The sequence below is a fragment of the Cryptotermes secundus genome, unplaced genomic scaffold (assembly GCF_002891405.2).
Source record: "Cryptotermes secundus unplaced genomic scaffold, Csec_1.0 scaffold560, whole genome shotgun sequence".
Taxonomy (NCBI): Eukaryota; Metazoa; Arthropoda; class Insecta; order Blattodea; family Kalotermitidae; genus Cryptotermes; species Cryptotermes secundus.
Genome location: NW_019729218.1, coordinates 2,787,187 through 2,806,683, shown reverse-complemented (window position 1 = coordinate 2,806,683; position 19,497 = coordinate 2,787,187).

The following is a 19,497-nucleotide window of genomic DNA, read 5'->3' as shown; positions in this document are numbered from 1 at the left end:
CTAATCCAACATGCCTGACTTGGGATCGAATCCGGGCCGTAGCGGTTGGAAACCAGTAATCTTTAAAATAAAAATAAGTCCCTTGGAGAACCAATCGCTTACTTTCTTTTGAGATGACACAGGCAGCATATAAAACGCCGCATCCAACCATTCTTCTGTTATTGGGTGTGTATATGTTGCCGCGATAACATTTTTACTTAGCCGTTGTCTAGCAACGATAGAGAGATACACACATATAGACGAACAGACTGATGGGAAGGATTTATGAAGTACGCCGTAGAGAGGGGTTCACTCGCCATGACATGTTACATACCAAGTTTCCTAAAGATCAGTTCAGTAATTTAGATGTTGATAGGGGGATACACAGATAGCATGGTGATCGCATAAGTCCACTCTTATTTTTCAAAAAAGGAAAGTATGCTAAAAATATCTTCAAGGAATATTTGCACATAATGAATTGCTTTAGGGTTTAATACAAGTCCTCAGGTTTTCACAGCATTAATTGTTCAGACTGTGGTATTCGGGGTTGTGACACCATCTGTCCTTGTATGTAAATACTAACGTTTCTGAGGAATACGCTACCTCGAATGCGTAGTCGATTCTGAAGTTGAATGCAACGTAGTCATCAGAAAATCTGGACGTTGACGATGGAGGCAGAATGTTCTTCCGAAACGTTTTAATGTATCTACAAGACTGCACAGCGTCACAACCAACAAGAACACAGTTTCTAGTCTCGGGTCACTTGGAAACTGCTCCGTTTTATAACTCTGCAGCACATGCAAATTTGAAATACTTGAGCACAGACGCTATCATGATTGCAGCAACGCCATCTTGCATGCATCTACACTAAAGGATCTAGGTTTGAAGCCGTGTGAATACCTCATTTCTGGCTTCTCGTCGCCCCTGGGTGATAACAACCCAATGAAATAAGTTGCCGCCTACCTACTATGTAATTATTAGAAACTCTGATGCGCATTATAGGAAAGCACCCGAGGTGTCGCAGAAATTAGCACCCATGCAAGGGGAGTGAATGATCGTGACTCCGTTTAATCTAGTCGGTTATCTAAGCGCTACGTACCAGAGTGTTACATGGAGTCAGAAGCCGCGGGTTGTTCCGAGTCTTGCCGATATTAATATCTGAAGAGTAGATATCGGTTTAGTAACTTTGGTATGCTCTACTAAGTGCTGTACGTGTTCTGTTAGATAATGTTCAGACTTCAGTGTTAGAAATCTGTCGCCACAACTCTTGGCGTGAGAACTAACTTTGATGCAGGAACTTTCTTTATAATTTACATACATACATAGGAGCCGGGATGATGTAGTCGGTATAGCGACTGGCTACGGGCTGGACGAGCAAGGGATTGGAGTTCGAGTCCCGGTAGGGTCAGGAAGTTTCTTTTCTCAGCGTCGTCCAGACAGACTCTGGGGTCCAGCCAACCTCCTATATAATGGGTAGTGGGGGTTCTATTCTCGGAGATGAAGCGGCCTGGGCGTGAAGCTGACCACTCAGCTCCAGATAGTGCCAAAGTCAAGAAAATGTGGATCTATACTTTCGCTCTCCAATACGTCTTCATGGCGTAGTGCTTAATTAGTTAAGCACAGATACAACTTTACGTTTCATACATACGAGACCTGACAATAAAGTTCGCGAACTCGTCGCGGTAAAAGTACTACATGTCTCATTGCTGAATATCACTGTGGTCGTCTTCAAAGTACTCCCCTCGGGAAGCTATGCACCGATGACAGCGCCTAGTCCGCCCTTCAAAACAATTTGGAACTGGTTCTATGGAATTACCTTCAGAGCTGCCGTCGTATTACTTCTGGTATCATCAGTGTCATCGAAATGTCTTCCTTTCATATTTCCTTTATCTTCGAGAACAGAAAAAGCCAGTGGGGCTAGATCCGGTGAATGGGAAGAGTGTTCCAGCACTGCTATTTGTTTACTAGCTAAAAAGTCCCACACAGATAGTGTCGTGTGAGCAGGTTCTTTGGAACAATTTTTACACACACCTTCCTCATGTCAAGAATTTCAGTTAAGATTATCCTGTTTCTCTGTCGATGTTCGCTTGCTCTGCTATGCTCCTGACAGCCGACAATTTGCACGCACAATCTGACGAATTTTTGCAATGTTTTCTTCAGTTCTGCTCCTTGCTGGCCGTCCTGATCTCTCCTCGTCAGTGAGACTTTCTCTTCCCTCAGAACGTATAATACACAGGACATACATACATACTCACATAATCGTACATACCTACCAGTGATATGCTCCCGTAAGTTCTGTTTCCTGACAGGTAAAGTTCATATTTCAATGTTAGAAATCTGTTGCCAGTATTTTGAAGAGAGCTGTTAGTGTGAGAATTTCTCCATGTTGCAGGAATTTTCTTGAAAACTGGACAGGGTACGTCTGTGATAATTCTGCTTTTTGTAAAATCCAAAATGTTTATCTTGACAAGCTAATTCACCATATCCACAGCCCTCCTCATAACTACATATCAGAGAATATACTCTTGGATGATAAGTAGGAAGAGATTAGGAAGGAAACTTCTGGGTCCATTCTGTTGTACAATTCAAACATTTGCCTTGAGCATCTAAGGAAAACCACATCCCATCAGCCAGGCTTGGAGCTGAGTTTCGAAACCAGGATCTCACGAATGATTAAGCAGGTGTACTGCCATTCGATCGTGACGTTTTTGCTGACACAATAGAGTCTATCGGCCGGTCGGTTAAATTGCTAGTGATATTCGCCAGCACAGTCATTCTTGTCGAGATGTATGACCAAGACTAGTTCTCTTCTAGACATGTACGTGTTTAGAAATGCGGCCTTCTACGAGGGGAAGGGGGTCGGTCTCTCTGTATAGGTGCTACATACACGTATGTTGCACCGTAGTTTCAGCACGAGTATATCCGCGCTGCCACACCTGCCACTGCTTTCCCTTGTCAGCGCTGTGATTCTTGGTTCGAGTCCCACGGGACTCCACTAACTCTGTCACTGCCTTTGGCAGCGCCGTTAAATAACCAATATGAACTCATGTTACTTGCATCTTCTGTGCATTTAATCCTCGCAGACTCTAAAGCCTATGTTATGACTTGTACTGGTTCCTCCGCGGCCTCTGTGTTGAAACCTCAGGTTGTTGTAATGTAGCTTAGGTTTCATTGATATGAAAATAAAGTCTCGACGTTTACAGTACGAATTAGGGCAGCCGCACACCAACAGTGTCAAGACAAGCATCAGTGCATGAGACAAAAGATGCAATCTTGCTTCTTTCGTGGTTCGTCAGCATCATGACTCAGACCGGTGTGCGGCGATTTTCATTATCTCATTCGTTTCAACTGTGCTCCTGTCTTTACGTCATGTCTCAGACATCATGTCTTGACTGTTACATGTCTTGACGCATACCGGTGTGCGGCCTGCCTTAGGGTACAGTACAGAACAAGTAATCATCGTGAACAGACTTACATGTCTGTTACGTTAGCCGTCACCACACTAATGGAAACCCTTGTTTACATTGCAGAGTGTAGCAATCGCTGTTCGATGTAAGTACATTGCATTTAACTCCCTCTCTGCCAGCCAGTTCAAGTAGCATGCATAATGCACAAACCTGCGGTGTGTTTCACATGTGTTAGGTTTACTCTATGATTAATTGTGTAATTGATTAGGTTTCCGGTAATATGTGCTGGGAATTTAACAAATAGATGGTTGTGTGTGGCAACATACAAATGTTATGTTACCTTCTGTTTACTCTCATTTTAGCAGTGGTTCCACAGTATATCAAATGGCTAATAGGCAGTTTACTTCCTTGGAGATTTGCACTAGCTTTAATTGCACTACAGTATTTCTCATCAAGTGGCAATGTAATACGGCAACCACAATGGAATTTATTTCCCACAAGACCGCTCGGATGTTCAACAAGCGGTGGTGGATGGGGGACGCTTGCTTACCAAAACACAGATTTAATTAAAAGTGCTACTGTTTGTTCCAATCTGTGATTCTGTTATCAATTTGTACCCCCTTAACCGATACCGTCCCTTGATAGATGCGATGGATATATATGTAAATATTTTCAAAATTTGTACACGGAATATGTATACAAATTGATTTAGCAGTAATAGACTCTGAGGCCTTTTGGGTGCTGGAATGCTCACTGGCACACATTATGATGTGACGAAATTCCTAACTCTCTCCTTGGCACCGCTGTTACGAACATGCCCTCTATTACAATATTTTATTATAAGTAATTAATGTACAGTTAAAAAAAAAGGAGATAAATATATACTAAGAGAAAATAGCAAGAGGATGGAGAAAGGTTTACCCTAAGGATCTTCATAACTTACAATTTTTGAAGTTTTGGACTGGATTTGTTGGGATCAGAATTGGACTCACTGTCAGACTGCTGTGATCAGAGGCAATGAACTTCGGTTTTCAGTGACAAAGCCGGTACCTACATGCCAATATAAGAAATGTCATCAGCTTCCCAAGAATTACTAGCTCCATGAAGTTAAGCGAGGTCTAGGGTAAATGTTGACTCGTAACCTATTCCTTCTCGATTCATAAACGTCTCATAGTTATATATATATATATACATCCTTAAACAAAATTTCTAGAACAAACTAGGGGAACAACATGGCTGCAGCAAGAAATAGTTTCAAAGCAGTACCATGTCAGACATTGCAATATATTGATGGTTTAATTTGAGCAGCATTTCGCAGCTTTGATATTCATAACGTCCCTCATTTGTTTCATTATGTCCACTGGTCTAGTAGGTCTTCGCTCATGTTGTACGGGTTCCTTAGAGGAATCTACTAGACTTACATGAAATATCAATTAGTAACCATGTTTCAGTTTTCTGTGAGACAAGGCGAACTGAAATGACAGTGAGCTTAGGAGAGGATTTTCAGTAATTTGCAGTCTGAGGAGCCCAAACGGCGTTACAACTTTTGAAATAAGAATGCGCATTAAGAGGATCAGAATACGCCGGTACGGGGCGGCAGCTTTAAAGTGTAGGGTATAATTTGACGTGAGAGTTGACCGATAACAATGTTCGAGAATTCTCAGAACTGTTAATCACAACTATTGCGTTATGTTCCAGACTGCGACACTTAGTCACGGCAGTTATGTGTTCCAGGAATGGGAGCTTTGCCAAGAATCGGAAACCCATCCAGTCTCTTCCTAATGACATGAAATTCTGTAGAATTAGTGTCCAGCATTAAATAAAGTCTTTCTATTGGAGTACTTAAAGGTACTGCAACACTCAGTGAGGGGCACCACTCCTCAGTACTTGCCGGCTGAGGCCCACCCAGCATCGTAACCAATGAATACTGCTGAGTTCTTTCACGGGGGAAGGCCACGTGAACCGCTGGACCGTGAACCTGAACAATTCGCGTCCATTTACTGCTGATATTCAAAGTGCGTTGAGCATTACCTGAACTCTGCGCATGCGCGTGCATATATATATATATCTATATATATATACACGACAACTGAGATTTCTCTCTTCTCCACAGCGTCTGTGGCGCACGCAGTCGCTATCCAATGGGTACTTGGGGCTCTTTCACATGAGAAAAAAAGGGATGGGGCGTGAAGCTGACCACTACTCGCTTTCATCATGTGCTAAGGTTATCTCCCCTCTGGACTTGTACTAGGTTCCACTCTTCTATAAGCGACCAAAATGGGAAGGGAAAACAGTTGCGGACAAGCGGACAAGGAAATCAGAACCCTGGCTTTGTAAACTTTCCAGTTTGTTCCCCTTGGTGGAAGCGTATTCCGGATATACGTAAGATAATATACATATAAGGTAAAGTTGTCTTCTGTGCTTAAGTAATTAACCACTACGCGATGAAGGCGTATGCAGGGAATGGATGTATAGATCCACATTTTCTTGACCTCGGTACTAGCTGGAGGTGAGTGGTAAGCTTCACGCCCCGGCCGCTTTTATCCCCGCGGAAAGAGCCCCCGGTACCCATTGGATAGGAGGCTGGGTGGGTCCCAGAGCCGGTCTGGACGACGTGGAGAAAAGAAAATTCTTGACCCTACCGGAACTCGAACTCCGACCTTCTCGGTCGTCCAGCCTGTAGCCAGGCGCTATACCGTCGGCGCTGTCCCGGCTCAGATAATAGATGTGTAAGAAACTTTTATCATCCGATTCGTCTATGAGCCGATTGTCTGGAAAATGTGGGAACCTCAACATCTCACAACCATATGGGCCTCCACGGCTTGTTACAGGGATATCTTTACCTCTTTTTACTTTACTTTATTGAAAAGTTATCTGATACAGGCCGTATGCATGAAACATTTCTGTGGGTTTATGTATTCGTTGTATAGGCGCTTCAGGGACAATATAGAAAACAGGTCAAGTAATAGCTAGTGCCGTTGCAGTGTGACGTCATTGCACCTGCGCGGAAATATGTTTACCGAGCCGTTGCGTGCGTGTATCGCGGTTTGCCTATCGGTCCGCTACCTAGCAACGCTCCAGCCGTCCACGTTACAATATGTTGAACTGCACGCCGTCACATCCAAGATGACTGTAATCCTTATAGTCACTGCTGTTAGATCCTCGAGTCTCACAACGCTGGGTTCAGTGATTTACTCCGTAGGCATGTTAGAGTTGACGTGTTATTAAGCAAGCATTTATTTTGTTTGGGGGCCCAAAATTTGGCAGTGTTTCAGAGTAGAACTTGTGAATCATAGGTAATGACTAGATTAGTGTTATGCTTTTGCACTGGAGTCCGAGAAGGGGCAGCAGAGTATGCAGTTAATGTCTGAACTCATCAGCCTTCGCTTGAAGCGACTGTTTGATCGGTGAAGACTCTTGCCTCACCCTGCCCAGGGGGGTTTCTGCACTACATTAATTGCTATCTACACAGTATAATCAGCGAGAAAAAAAAAATTTGGGATTGGACGTGATCTCGACCACAACTGAATGATCAGACAATTTGCTACCTCAAAGATATGATGTCCGGACGGGTCGTCGTCAGAATCAGTCTGGAGAACTGAATAATTACTACAAATTTGGAGGACAGGTATAAACCCCATTTATTCATAAATCTGTCATCGTATTCTATTAAATAAATATCCCTGAGTTAGGACCACTTATAAACCCATCATACTACACTCGCATACCAGCCACAGTTGGGATCGTAATCCTAAAGGCGTACATCATACAAATTAAAAGTGTATTTAGATTTAAAATAAAAGTAACTGGCTCTAATGACCGTGTTATAGCTCAGGCGGTTAGTTGCCGGCTTCCCACCGCGGCTGGTCAGGTCGTGTGGGATTTGTGGTGAACGAAGTGTCACTGGGGAAAGTTTTCTCCTAGTACTTCGCTTTCCCCTGCCAATTTGTATTCCACCAGTTGCTCCACAATCATCATCATCTATCATCTGGGGCTGGTACAATAGGCCAGTAGTGGCCGTAATACCAAATTGACTGTGTCACCCCACGAGAAATAAACTTGGCTCTAAACTGTAAAAATTATAAGAAAGTTTCATAAAAATGGCATCATTAATGTCTCCTCTGCTAGTATATGCGATTACCTGGAAACATTTTATTAGTCCTGATTCTCGTCAGCCTTGCAGGGCATGCAACACCCTATACGGGAATTCCTGGCACGTGCATTTACATGCAATGACTCAATGCCTGTAATTCAGAATAAAAGAGTAAAGTAAAGCGCGTGTGGTTTTTGTGCGAGCCTTAGACCTGTGTTGGCAGAATTGCCTTTATTGTTTTCCTCGCTCCGCCATTATAAAAAGGTTATTCATATTCCTTGTATGACCAAGGCGCACATGAGAAAATGTAAGACCTACGTGCAGATTTTGTTGATGTTCGGTTCCCTTTAATCCACACTAGTCTTGGAAGTGTGAAGCGGCGCTGTAAGGAGATGTTGCTGCATTCAGCAAGATGCGCGGGCACAGAGCAAATTGTAATTATGGAGGCTGCGCGTGTTAAAAAGCGTTTAAATGAAAAATGCCTTCTTCTGGGATGTGACGCCGTGTAGATCTTGTGTGAACCGACATTTCAGAGAAATGTATCGCGTCCATCTTCAGGTAGCCACCTGCTCAAGCTGGTTCCTCCCTCGCGGATTTTTCTACCCTGAAGATGGAAGCGATACATTTCTCTGAAATGTCGGTTGACACAAGATCTACACGGCGCCACATCCCTCAAGACGACATTCTTCATAGTCACAGCCGTGAAAAATCCAATTCTTAAGTTTAAATGAATATTTGGATTCACTCACATTTTTGAAACACGTTTTCTGCAAAGAAATCCGCGAATTTGAATTCAAAATGGTGATTCTGAAGACTTCTTTCGATCTGTAAGGTGATGATCTGGGAAGAATTTCACTCTGCTTGTTAGTGAACAGATATAAACACCAGCTGTGGTATGCATATTTGCGGAAAGTCTTGCAGGCTTTATTCGACATCAGTGACTTCGCAGTAAAAAAGTAAGTAAAGATATCCCTGCAACAGGCCATGGAGGCCCATAGGATTGTGAGATGTTCAGGTTCCCACATTTTCTATACAGTCGGCTCACAGATAGCGGTGAGATTGTCAGCCTTACGCGCCCGTCGCCCTTTACACCCAAGAATATTCCTGTTACTCATTTCTCTTAGAGGCTGAGTCGACCCCAGGGCCATAGTGCGGCTGGAAGGATTAGGTTAATGAAGAAAATCCAATAACCTCATCGGGACTTGAACCTGCGACCTTCCGGCTTGTAGCATAGTCCCTCAACCAACTACGTTACCGCGTGCCCCGAATACAAATATGAAATCCACGCAAGCGCAGAAGAGTATAGCTGCAGGAGTACTGAAGTAGCGTACACTTATCACTGAGATGTCTGACTACACGTATTTTCAATTCTTGCTTTAGAAATTTGCATGTTATTGCAGAAAACAGTTTCGATTCTTTTTACTGCAATCTGCATCCACACGCGCATGACGTATCTTCACCTGGTCATACTGGATTACCACTTTTCCACTTCTCTTTTATGAAAGATGGTGCAAATTATTTCAATTTTCAATGTCTCTGCAAAGATAATGGACCAGAGGCATTCCTTCGCCTTTCAATATACATGAGTTGAACCAAGGAAATTAAGCATCAATTCCTTTTGAGGACCTGCAATATAATAAAAAACACATGCAAGATAGTTCGAACATTAATAAAAACTCCATTCGAATTAGCCAGAAGAATGGAGAAAATTAAGTATTGAAGAGCTTTTATATTCTTCGTCTAATTTTTGAGATCCTTAAGCATATTAAAAGGGTAAGATGGTCAGGGCTTGTAGCTGTCATTAGGAAAATGAAATATGCTTACACAGCATTAGTCAGAATGTCTCAAGGAAAGAAATAGCGTGGGAACATCAGTGTAGATAGCAGGATATTATTAAATGGATGTGAGAGAAATAAAAGTGTTAGGCTGTGGATAGTACTCAGCTGGGTTGCAGTACGAACCAAAGCCAGACTTTTGTGAGCAAAGGAATGAGCCTTTCATGAACGAAATTTTGGAGATCAGTGTTTGGGTTCTGATAGGACAAGAGTTGACATTAAAACCGGAATTGAATCTAAAAATTTAAGAAAAATATTTTGCATGAACAAAGACAGAATTTATGGCCATATGTAGGAAGACAGTTGAATTAATAAATTAATAAGCAAATATAAATCCCATGGTAAATGAGTACTAGGCGGATAGAGAAAGAGGTAGGGGTCAGCTGGAAACATACCAGGTTTCCTAGCACAATACGTGAAGTAAAGGTAAAGGTAAAGCTATCACAGTAACAGGCCGTGGAGTTCCAAAGGATTCTGAGACGTCGAGGCTCCAACATTTTCTAAACTATCGGCTAACAGATGGCGGTGAGTTTGTCAGCCTTACGCACCGGCCCCCCTTTGTTCCCAGGAAGATTCCTGGTACTCATTTCTTTCAGAGGCTGAGTCAACCACAAGGAAGTAATGCGGCTGGAAAGTTTAGACTAATTGAAAAATCCAGTGGCCTCAACGGGTATCGAACCCACGACCTTCCTACTTGTAGCGTAGATACTCAACCAGCTACGCTACCGCGTGTCCCGTAATACGTGAAGCAGAAACGGGATACGGGGAAGTAATGAACACTCTGGCTGTTCACTGAATAGCTTAGAAGCCATCGGATTTCCAAAGAAGGTCTTGCACTGTGGACCAGCATTTGTATCAGAGTTAAAGGACCGATTGACAGTCCAAGAACACAGTTCTTGAAGCTGCTGGCTTTCGTAAATTGCCCTTGATGTAGAACGTGAGGCATTGGTTTACTGTGAATCCAATTTAAAATCAACTTCGTGCACCGTGAATAGTACAGCGAATTAAGCAACACATTATTCTTGAAGTAGCGGCATGTTGGGTACATGCAAATATATATTTCATAATGGCCTCCATCCAGTACAAAATTAGCAGTCTTTGATTGACTGTGCTATTAAACTGTTGCTAGTTCTGTCGTGTCCTGTCCCAGTAAGCCTGTTTGGCCTCAAGGGGCAAGCGGAATAAAATGTTGCCTTATTTATAGCCATTATCAACCAGACAAGATTTTGAAAGCGAAGGTGAGAGGCACGACGTTTATATATATATACCATGTAAATATCTTGAAGGCATCGTTTTTAGTTCTCATAGCAATGTCTCGAGCCATTATGCACGAAATGTTATAAAGCAGAATATAAGAGAGTTCAGAAATATCTTAATATAAAAACATGTCTTGTATAAACGAACAAAATAAAAAATAAAGCAGAAGTTTTGACAGAAGTTAGCTGAAAAGGGAGGAAAGAGAAGAGTGGTTATTTTACTCTGGCTTGTTGGTAACGTATAAAATTATTAGATCGGCTACAGTATGCTGGCCGTTTTGAACGCGAGCAACTTTTGAGCCAAGAGCAATGTATAAGAGTCGGTCACGGTAGCCGAGCGGTCTAAGGCATGTACTGTCTTCACTCGTTTGGAAACCGGGATCGTGGGTTCGAATCCCACTCAGGGCATGGGTGTTTAGTTTGTGTGTGCCCGTTTTTTTTTGTGTTTGTGTACAGGTAGAGGCCTTGCGACGAGCTGATCACCCGCCCAAGGAGTCCTACCGAATGTGTAAGATCTAGAAAAATCGAAGTGAACGGAGGAGTTCATGGAGGTAGGCCTAGGCCCACTGGGGCTGCAGTGCCAAGGAAAGAAAGCAATAAATAAGAGAGGGTGGAATTAAGAGGTATAGCAAAGGATCTAGTGAAGTTCTGAATAGGTCTCACCGAGCGAATTGGCTAGAGCGGTAACACTTCTTATTTGTATTCTGTTAAGTTCCCTGTTCGAGTCTCGTCCGGCACACCAAGTACCCTGACTGGGATAGTTTGTCATTTCCCTCAGTCCTTCGAGAGAAGTACCGTGATAATTATCATTATAATGATTATGGCTCTACAGCCCTTTGTTGGGCCTTGGTCACTTTTTCAATTTCTTGATCCTGTACATGGTTGATAGGACTCATAGGACCTAAACACAGAACAACACAAACACAGAATAAACTCACACAATGTAGACGCACATGCCTTGAGTGGAATTCGAACCCACGATCCCAGCGTTCGAGCGGCAGAAGACAGTTCATGCCTTAGACCGCGTGGCCACTGTGATCAACAAAATGCCGTGATGGTACTCAAAATTAGGCCACAAACTCATCCTCCCGTATCCTTCCCAATTAATTCTTAATTAATCACTTTATGATTAGATCATATAGCCTGGGATACTAACAAAGAAACAAACTCAGTGGCCTGTAGCCCGCAAGCGAACTATACCGACCGAGCGACCACCGCTTGTCGCCGAAGTTAGTACGAAATTTAGCGGATAGAGGATATCACGTGGTCAGCGCAACGGGTCCCCACGGCCGTTAATGTCGGTTTTCTAGACCGGATGGTGTACTAACACCTACATCAGTTTAATAAATTAATACGCGGGATACATTTCTTAAGGTCAGAATGCTGAATCTGCATTAAAATTTCCTAGACAACAATTCTTTAACGGGTAATAGCATCACTTATTCGCTCTTTTGTATGTGTGTTTCAGACAAATTGTTCTCCTTGTGGACACTCTGTATAACAGAAAATTATAAAGTTGATATATTACAGCCTTTAGGAGAATAGATGAATTTTTACACACACATGTGTGTGAGTGTAGGCTAATGGATCGTTAACATAGTCACTAAAAGCATTCCTTCTTTATTATTCATTCGCCAATATAGATTGTTCCTGCATCCTATCTACGTTTTTAAACTTAAATTTCATGTCAGAAAACTTGTTCTAACTGTGTGGTTTGCCTGCAAGGTGTAGAAATTATATCATGTCTTTTATATTAGGATTATGTTGGCATATAAAAACAATAAACGTGAAAAAGGATAATATGCCAGCAACAGAACGATGCTGATAGTCTGAAAGCCAATTATGTGTGATTCTTTGTGTCTGACTTGACGTGTGTAGATTTATGGTTCTTGAAGTTTATCGTTCGGAAAGGGACCAAATTGCTCCCTGTCAATTTGAGAGAGTGATTTACCTCTATGTCAATCGTCTGCTTGTCTATATCAACATCGGAGCACATTCTGGAGTGCCGGTTCCTTTATAAATGTAACTTATTTTCGTTGAAATGAGAATCCGCGATGCCGGGTCTGTCTCAGAAACTCGTTGTTAGTAAGCGAAAGACATTTTCGAAGTTTCATTACTTAGTTCACAAAGGAGAGTCACTTGAGCCAGTTCAATTCCTCTACTCCTCAAAACCCTATAGCCGTTGCTAAAGAATGGCCGCGAACTACAAGTACGCAACAATAGAAGAACTGCTGGAAGCGGTGTTTTCGTGAGGTCCTCGCCGTGGCTGTATAACGAGCAACAGCTGCAATTACGAGAGATATTTGAGGGTAGGATTTAGTTGTGAGGTAGTTGCCGGCTAAACATGACATGAACAGGGAAGCTGAGTAAGATACGGCGTTGGAAGCCGTTATCAGGCGATAACTGGTGAAGCTACAGGAGGCTGAGAAAACTTCGTACGTGCTGTACTGAATTGTAGTGTATGAATTAACAGTAGCGCAATAATTACGAGTTGTGTTTATAAGTGTACAATAATTCCGATTACCAATCCGAACCCCGTCTATAGTCACACTCAATTACGTGACAGTAGTTAACTTGTCCATCTGAAGGCAACTCTTCTTAGATACTTGTTATTGCTTCTTTGTGCTTAACATTTACTTTATAGATCTGTATATCTTTTACTCGCAATTCCTTGACGGTGATCAGTCCAACTGTGTCTTATTATTTACTTACTTATGGAGCTGAGCCCTTCTTGAGAAGCCGCCAATTCTGCAGTACTTAAGAATTTCCCAGAATTTTATGGAACCCGAAGGTTCATTACCGTGTTCACAAGAGCCCTCCACCGGTCCCTATCTTAAGCCACATAAATCCGATCTATACAATCCCATGCTATCTCTCTAAGATCCATTTTAATATTGTCCGGCCACCTGCGCCTTGTCTTCTCAGTGTTCTCTTCCCTTCTGGCTTTCCCACCAATAACCTATATGCAATCGTCGTCGTCCCCCATTCGTGCTACATACTCTGCCCACCTCATTCTCCTTGACTTGATCATTCTAATTATACTTGGAGAAGAGTACAAGTTATGTAGCTCCTCATTATGCAGTTTTCCCCAACCTCCTGTCACTTCATCTCTCTCCGGTCCAAATATTCCACTCAACACCCTGTTCTCAAACACCCTCAGTCTATATTTCTCCCTTAATATCAAAGGCTAAATTTCACACCCATACAGAACCACAGGCAAAATTATAGTTCTCTATATTCTAATTTTTATAACTGTATCTTATACCTTCCATAAATTATTCAATTAAAATATTTAGTATTTCTGGTATAGACGTTCGTTTTGTTGTTTTTCTAATACGCTCACTTCTATAACATATCTCAGGAATATAATTTGTGGGCTCTTAATAGTATTGTTATCGCCTTCCCCCAACCCTCAGATTGAAAGTAGAAATTCGCACTTGCATATTATCCACGTGTCTTGACTGCTCATCCAGGGTTTGAAGTGCAGCAGTGGCATATCTGAGTATCCATCAATCGATCTTACTGAGAGCAGAAGCCAGGCCCAAACACAAAATAAAAAGGAAAGTAAGCGAAGGGGGAAAAAGTTGGAGTGAAACTCTTCTCAAGCCAAAACCCTGGAACATCATCATCCTTACTGATGCTCCTACAGTTATCCACGGTTCACTGCCTTCTTGAAATGCCCCGCTTTCTGAGACAGCGTTCACCATGATGACCTTCTAAGAAACTAAAGCGCAGCGCACTTTATAGAAGTCGTGCGAAAAGACCCGTAGTGTCAGACTTTTTATACCCATCTACTTCAGTAGAAGGAATTTTGTAATTGTATTACATTGTTCGTCATAGATCGAGAGGCTAGGGAACGAAATGCTGAGAATATCTGGAACCAAGGAAGATAAAGCGCTAGGGAATGGGAGAAAGATTCATAATGAGGAACTCTCTTAGTCTTTACAAAACTATTGGGCTTATTTTCGCATCGCTTCAGTTTCTTAATCTTAGACAGTCGGCATGAATCCTTGGATGGGGGATCAGTCCGTCGCAAGGCCGCTACATACACAGAACAACACAAACACAGAATAAACGTAGAAAAACGTCCATGCCTCTTTTAGAATCCGAACCCACGATCCCAGTATTAGAGTAGGCAAAGACATTTCATTCCTTAGACCGTGCGGCCACTCTGATCGGCACAGGAGTATATGATTTAGTCCGATTTCTCTCTTTCCTACATATTTGTCATCTGAAGGTTACGTAATTACGAGTTACAGTACCGCTGCAGGATTTGAAGTCCTCATAGCGATGATTCTGAAAGTTCTATGTTCTGAAATTAAACGCCGTATAATCAATCGAAAGTCAACCGACCTTTCGGACTAACATATCGTATACAGGTTTGAAGAATAAGCTAACCAGGAAATGATCATGAATGCAGGATGTAGAAATTTTGCACCCTGAAGATGGAAGGGACAAGTTCCCCCGAAATTTCGGTTGACTTTTACCGGACTAAACCGCGTTATATACCAGACGACATAACCCTTTAGTAGTAACGTTGATTAGAGGGCACAGTGCATAAAGATGTTTCTTTATCAAAGAAATATGAAGGCGTCAGTTGGTGATTTTAACATAAGAATGTGTAAAAGTAAAAATAAAAAATAAAACTAAAGGTGTCACTGTAACAGGCCGTGGAGGCCCATAGGGTTGTGAGATGTTGAATTTCCCACATTTCCTAGACAATCGGCTCATAGATGGCGGCAAGGGTGTCAACCCTACGCGCCCGCCACCCGTAACCCCCAAGAATATTTCTGGTATTCATTTTCTGTTAGAGGCTGAGTCGACCCCAGGACCATAGTGCGGCTGGAAGGATTAGGTTAATTGAAAGAAAAATCCAATGACCTCATTGGGACTTGAACCCGCGACCTTCAGGCTTGTAGCATAGTGCCCCAACCAACTACAAACACTAATATTTTTCAAGGCTCAGAGTATTTGCCTAACATTTTAATAACTCTTATTAATTACACAGCTTTCTTGCGTTCCGTGTTGAATTCAATTAATGCTTCGAATAATTGATTTTCGAACAAGCTTAGTATCCATTAGGGCGCGTAATGGGATGTTGTCCTGTAAGATTCAATTATATTTTGTAATTTACAAAGCGGTATTATTAAATCAACAAATAACCTACGTAAACCTGCTAATCGACACAGATTAGTTGCTTTTTCAATTATTTTAATTTTAAATACATCTCGATATACACTGATAGGTAGGTATCTGTGTGGTACGTGCGTTATGGTCCGTAACGCTCTCAGGGCCACCGAGCATGAAGAATATATAGGTTCGTGTGGAACGAAAATATCGATGCTTGAAGATTGAAATGTTTCGGCAAGAACCACCTTCTTCATTGAACATGATGTTCAGCTTTGTGGATCAAGTTTAATACAAAACAAAACAAAATTTAAGGGGCTTCTATGTTATTGTTTTACGTATAAATAGTAACATTATACGAGCAGATATGTTGGTGCATAGGTCATTTTCTTCTAGTTTCCTAATTCCAAATTAAGAGCTGTTATATTATGCAGCACTTAGTTGCATAACGTGAACTAGGCCGTCCATTATGGATGCCAGAGCAAATGAACCGTGAGAAGTGCCATATCGTGGCTTTCGGAGCATCCGACATAAACAGAGGTCACGAAACACATAAATCAGCTATTAATTTCAGCCCCGCAGTGCTGAAATTATAGCTAAGAGTTTTCTTCTGTCGTTACGTCATTCTAATATAAAGAATGTTTCTCACAAAATCATTTAGCAATGATCTATTATATAAATTGTGTCCTGAATTGAATTAGGGACATAAATTAAGATTATTGTCTTCTGGTATCTGACTTCGTATAATGTGATGCATATTTACCGACGTTTCGGAGTAATGTACTGCCTCATTCTTCTAGCCTACACGTTGTCAAATCCAACAAGAGATTAATCTTCATAGTAACCGTCATGAGAATCTCAGATCTCACAAGTAAATTCATTTTTCCCGGGTCTGGTCAAGTGGGATTTGTGGTGGACAAAGTGGCGCTGGGGAGGGTTTTCTCCGAGTACTTCGGTTTCCCCTGTCAATCTTCATTCCACCAAATTCTCCATCATCATAATCACCCAGGGCAGTATACAATTCCAATCAGTGGCCGCCGTGCCGAGTGGACCCAGTTGGACTCCACCCCCCACTACGAGGTAAAGCGAATTAAATTAAAAAAATACATGTTTCTAAGATGCCCTGATTGAGGTTTAAAATTTAGCTTCGAAATATATTCCCGATTGTTCTAAAATCGTAAGTTCGGAATAAACGTGTACACTTATAATGACATAAATATATCGGTCTAAGATACACGTACTTGTATTACTCGTAGGTTTGTACACGACCGTAAGGTCTTGGAACTTCCAAATTTGTTTGCCTGTCAAATGAAAGCATCAGACAATGTCGCCCTCATCCACACAACATAAACCCATTGGAACTAAATTATCATCAACAGTTAACCACTGCAAAAGGTTGAAATCAGTAAATAAAAATGTGCCCACAATGGGTACCGTGGGCTGCTTTGCCGGGCGAAAAGGAGAAGGGTCGGAAGCTGACCACTCACCTCCATCTAGTGCCGAGGTCAAAAATGGTGGAGCTATACAACCACTAGCTCATATGCTTTCTTGGCACAGTGCTTAATTAATTAAGCACAAGTTTAACTTTTTTTTCCTTGGCACTACAGGCCTAGTGGGCCTAGGCCTACCTCCATTAACTTCTCCGTTCACGTCGGTTTTTCTAGATCTTACACATACGGTAGGACTCCTTGGGCGGGTGATCACCTCGTCGCAAGGCCTCTACCTGTACACAAACACAGAAAAACGCACACACAAACATCCATGCTCTGCGTGGGATTCTAACCCACGATCCCGACTTCCGAGCGAGCGAAGACAGTGCATGCCTTACACCGCTCAGCTGCCGTGACCGGCGTTTAACTTTTTTACCTTTTATAAATTCCCTAAATTGTTATCTAGGGACACATGTTAATTGAGAGAGTAGTTTGACTCGTATGGTTGCTATCTGAATCTATTTTTTTTTCAGTTAATGTAAATTTATTTATGCTTTTGCCTACTTAAATATTTTCATTTAATTTTTTTGGTCAATGGGCCATTATAATTGTACGATTTGGTAAAAAAAAATAATCAAAGCAATATTAAGATGGTTTTCTTCAATTTCTAGTAAACAAATATCTCTGTCCTTAGGGTATAATTAATTATTTATCGTGTACTTGTCCTTGACTGTAGAACTACGGCAGGTGCCCGCCATAAAAATCGTTACTACGGAACAGAATATTCAAACTGCAATATTCATGACGCAGACGTATGGACATGACGTCACGTATTAAGGACAAAGCCGTCATCGTGTCGACTTGCCTGCAATGGTAAATAAATAAGCATACCCATCATGAAGTCACAACGCATACATAGTGTATAAGGCAGAAGTAAGTTTGGCGTAAGTAAGTAAGTGCGTTTTCCTGTGTTCGTGTACAGGTAGAGGCCTTGCGACGAGCTGATCACTCGCCCAAGGAGTCCTACCGAATGTGTAAGATCTAGAAAACCCCAAGTGAACGGAGAAGTTCATGGAGGCAGGCCTAGGCCCACTGGGGCTGTAGTGCCAAAGAAAAAAAAAGTTTGGCTCTGTGCTTAATTAAGTACTATGCTATGAAGACATATGAGGTAGTGCAGGTATAGCTCCACCATTCTTAACCTCGGCATTAGATGGAGGCGAGCGAGCAGCTTCATGCCCCTACCGCTTTATCCTCAAGGAAACAGCCCCCGATATCCATTAGGCAGGAGGATGAGTGGATCCCAAAGCCGGTCTGGAAGAAGTGGAGTGGAGAAAAATCCCTTGTCCTTGACGGAAATGAACACCGAACTTCCGGCCCGTAGACTAGCCACTGACTGAGCTATCCCACTGTCTGAAAATATGCAGTTCCGTTAAATATACGGTGATTGGTCAGGCACAGAGACAACTTTACTTTTTGCTTTTTATGGTTCATTTTGAAGGCGGGTTTAATTAGTAGCATAAATTAATTTTTCATTATATTTTTTGAAGTTACTTGACAGATTTTAACGGAATTTTATACATGCCACTTCTGTTATATTGCTATAACCGTGCCTGGTTATTCGCTTAAATTGATTTCAGTGCCCGAATTACGCAAGGGGCTGAAATGTTCTTACATGGTGGACCACATTCTGAACACCTCTGTATTTTCTTATATAGTATATCGTTATAAGCATTTATATTATGTGTTTATTACCATGTGTGGTTTTACAACAAAAATTCGTATATATTTTTAAACGTATATGCCTCGTTACTGATAGAGATTTATATTACATAAAAAAAAAGTGATTACTGTCTGAAACACACACACACACATATACACGCTCATGCACATACATTATGTCTGCATGAATAAACCTATTGCGGAATTACCCAATTACACTGCAGAATTACCTTTATTGTACAAAAAATGCTGTGCCCTAAGCACATGCTACGCCTGTTAACCAGGCGTTCGTTTGAAAAAGTAATTGTTCTAATTGAGCTATATTTTTATTGTTTATTTAATTTCAATATTACAAATTGTCTCCTCTCTTAACTCGTCTGTCCATAGTTTTGCGATATTACATAAATATCAGACATATCTAGACAACAGACAGATGTGACTATTAAACGAAGAGCAACTTACGGTGCCAGCAAATTTATCTTTTCTTGTTTTACTAGTTGGGAAGATTTGTCTCATGTCCCGTAATAGTGAACTCTTGATTTCTGTGTGAAATCTGAGGCGAAGTTTGCAACATAGATGCGCAAGCAGCACAGGGAGCTTAGTAGAAGGACAAAGTGAATTCAGTTATTCAGCTCTGCTTCAATTGCAGTG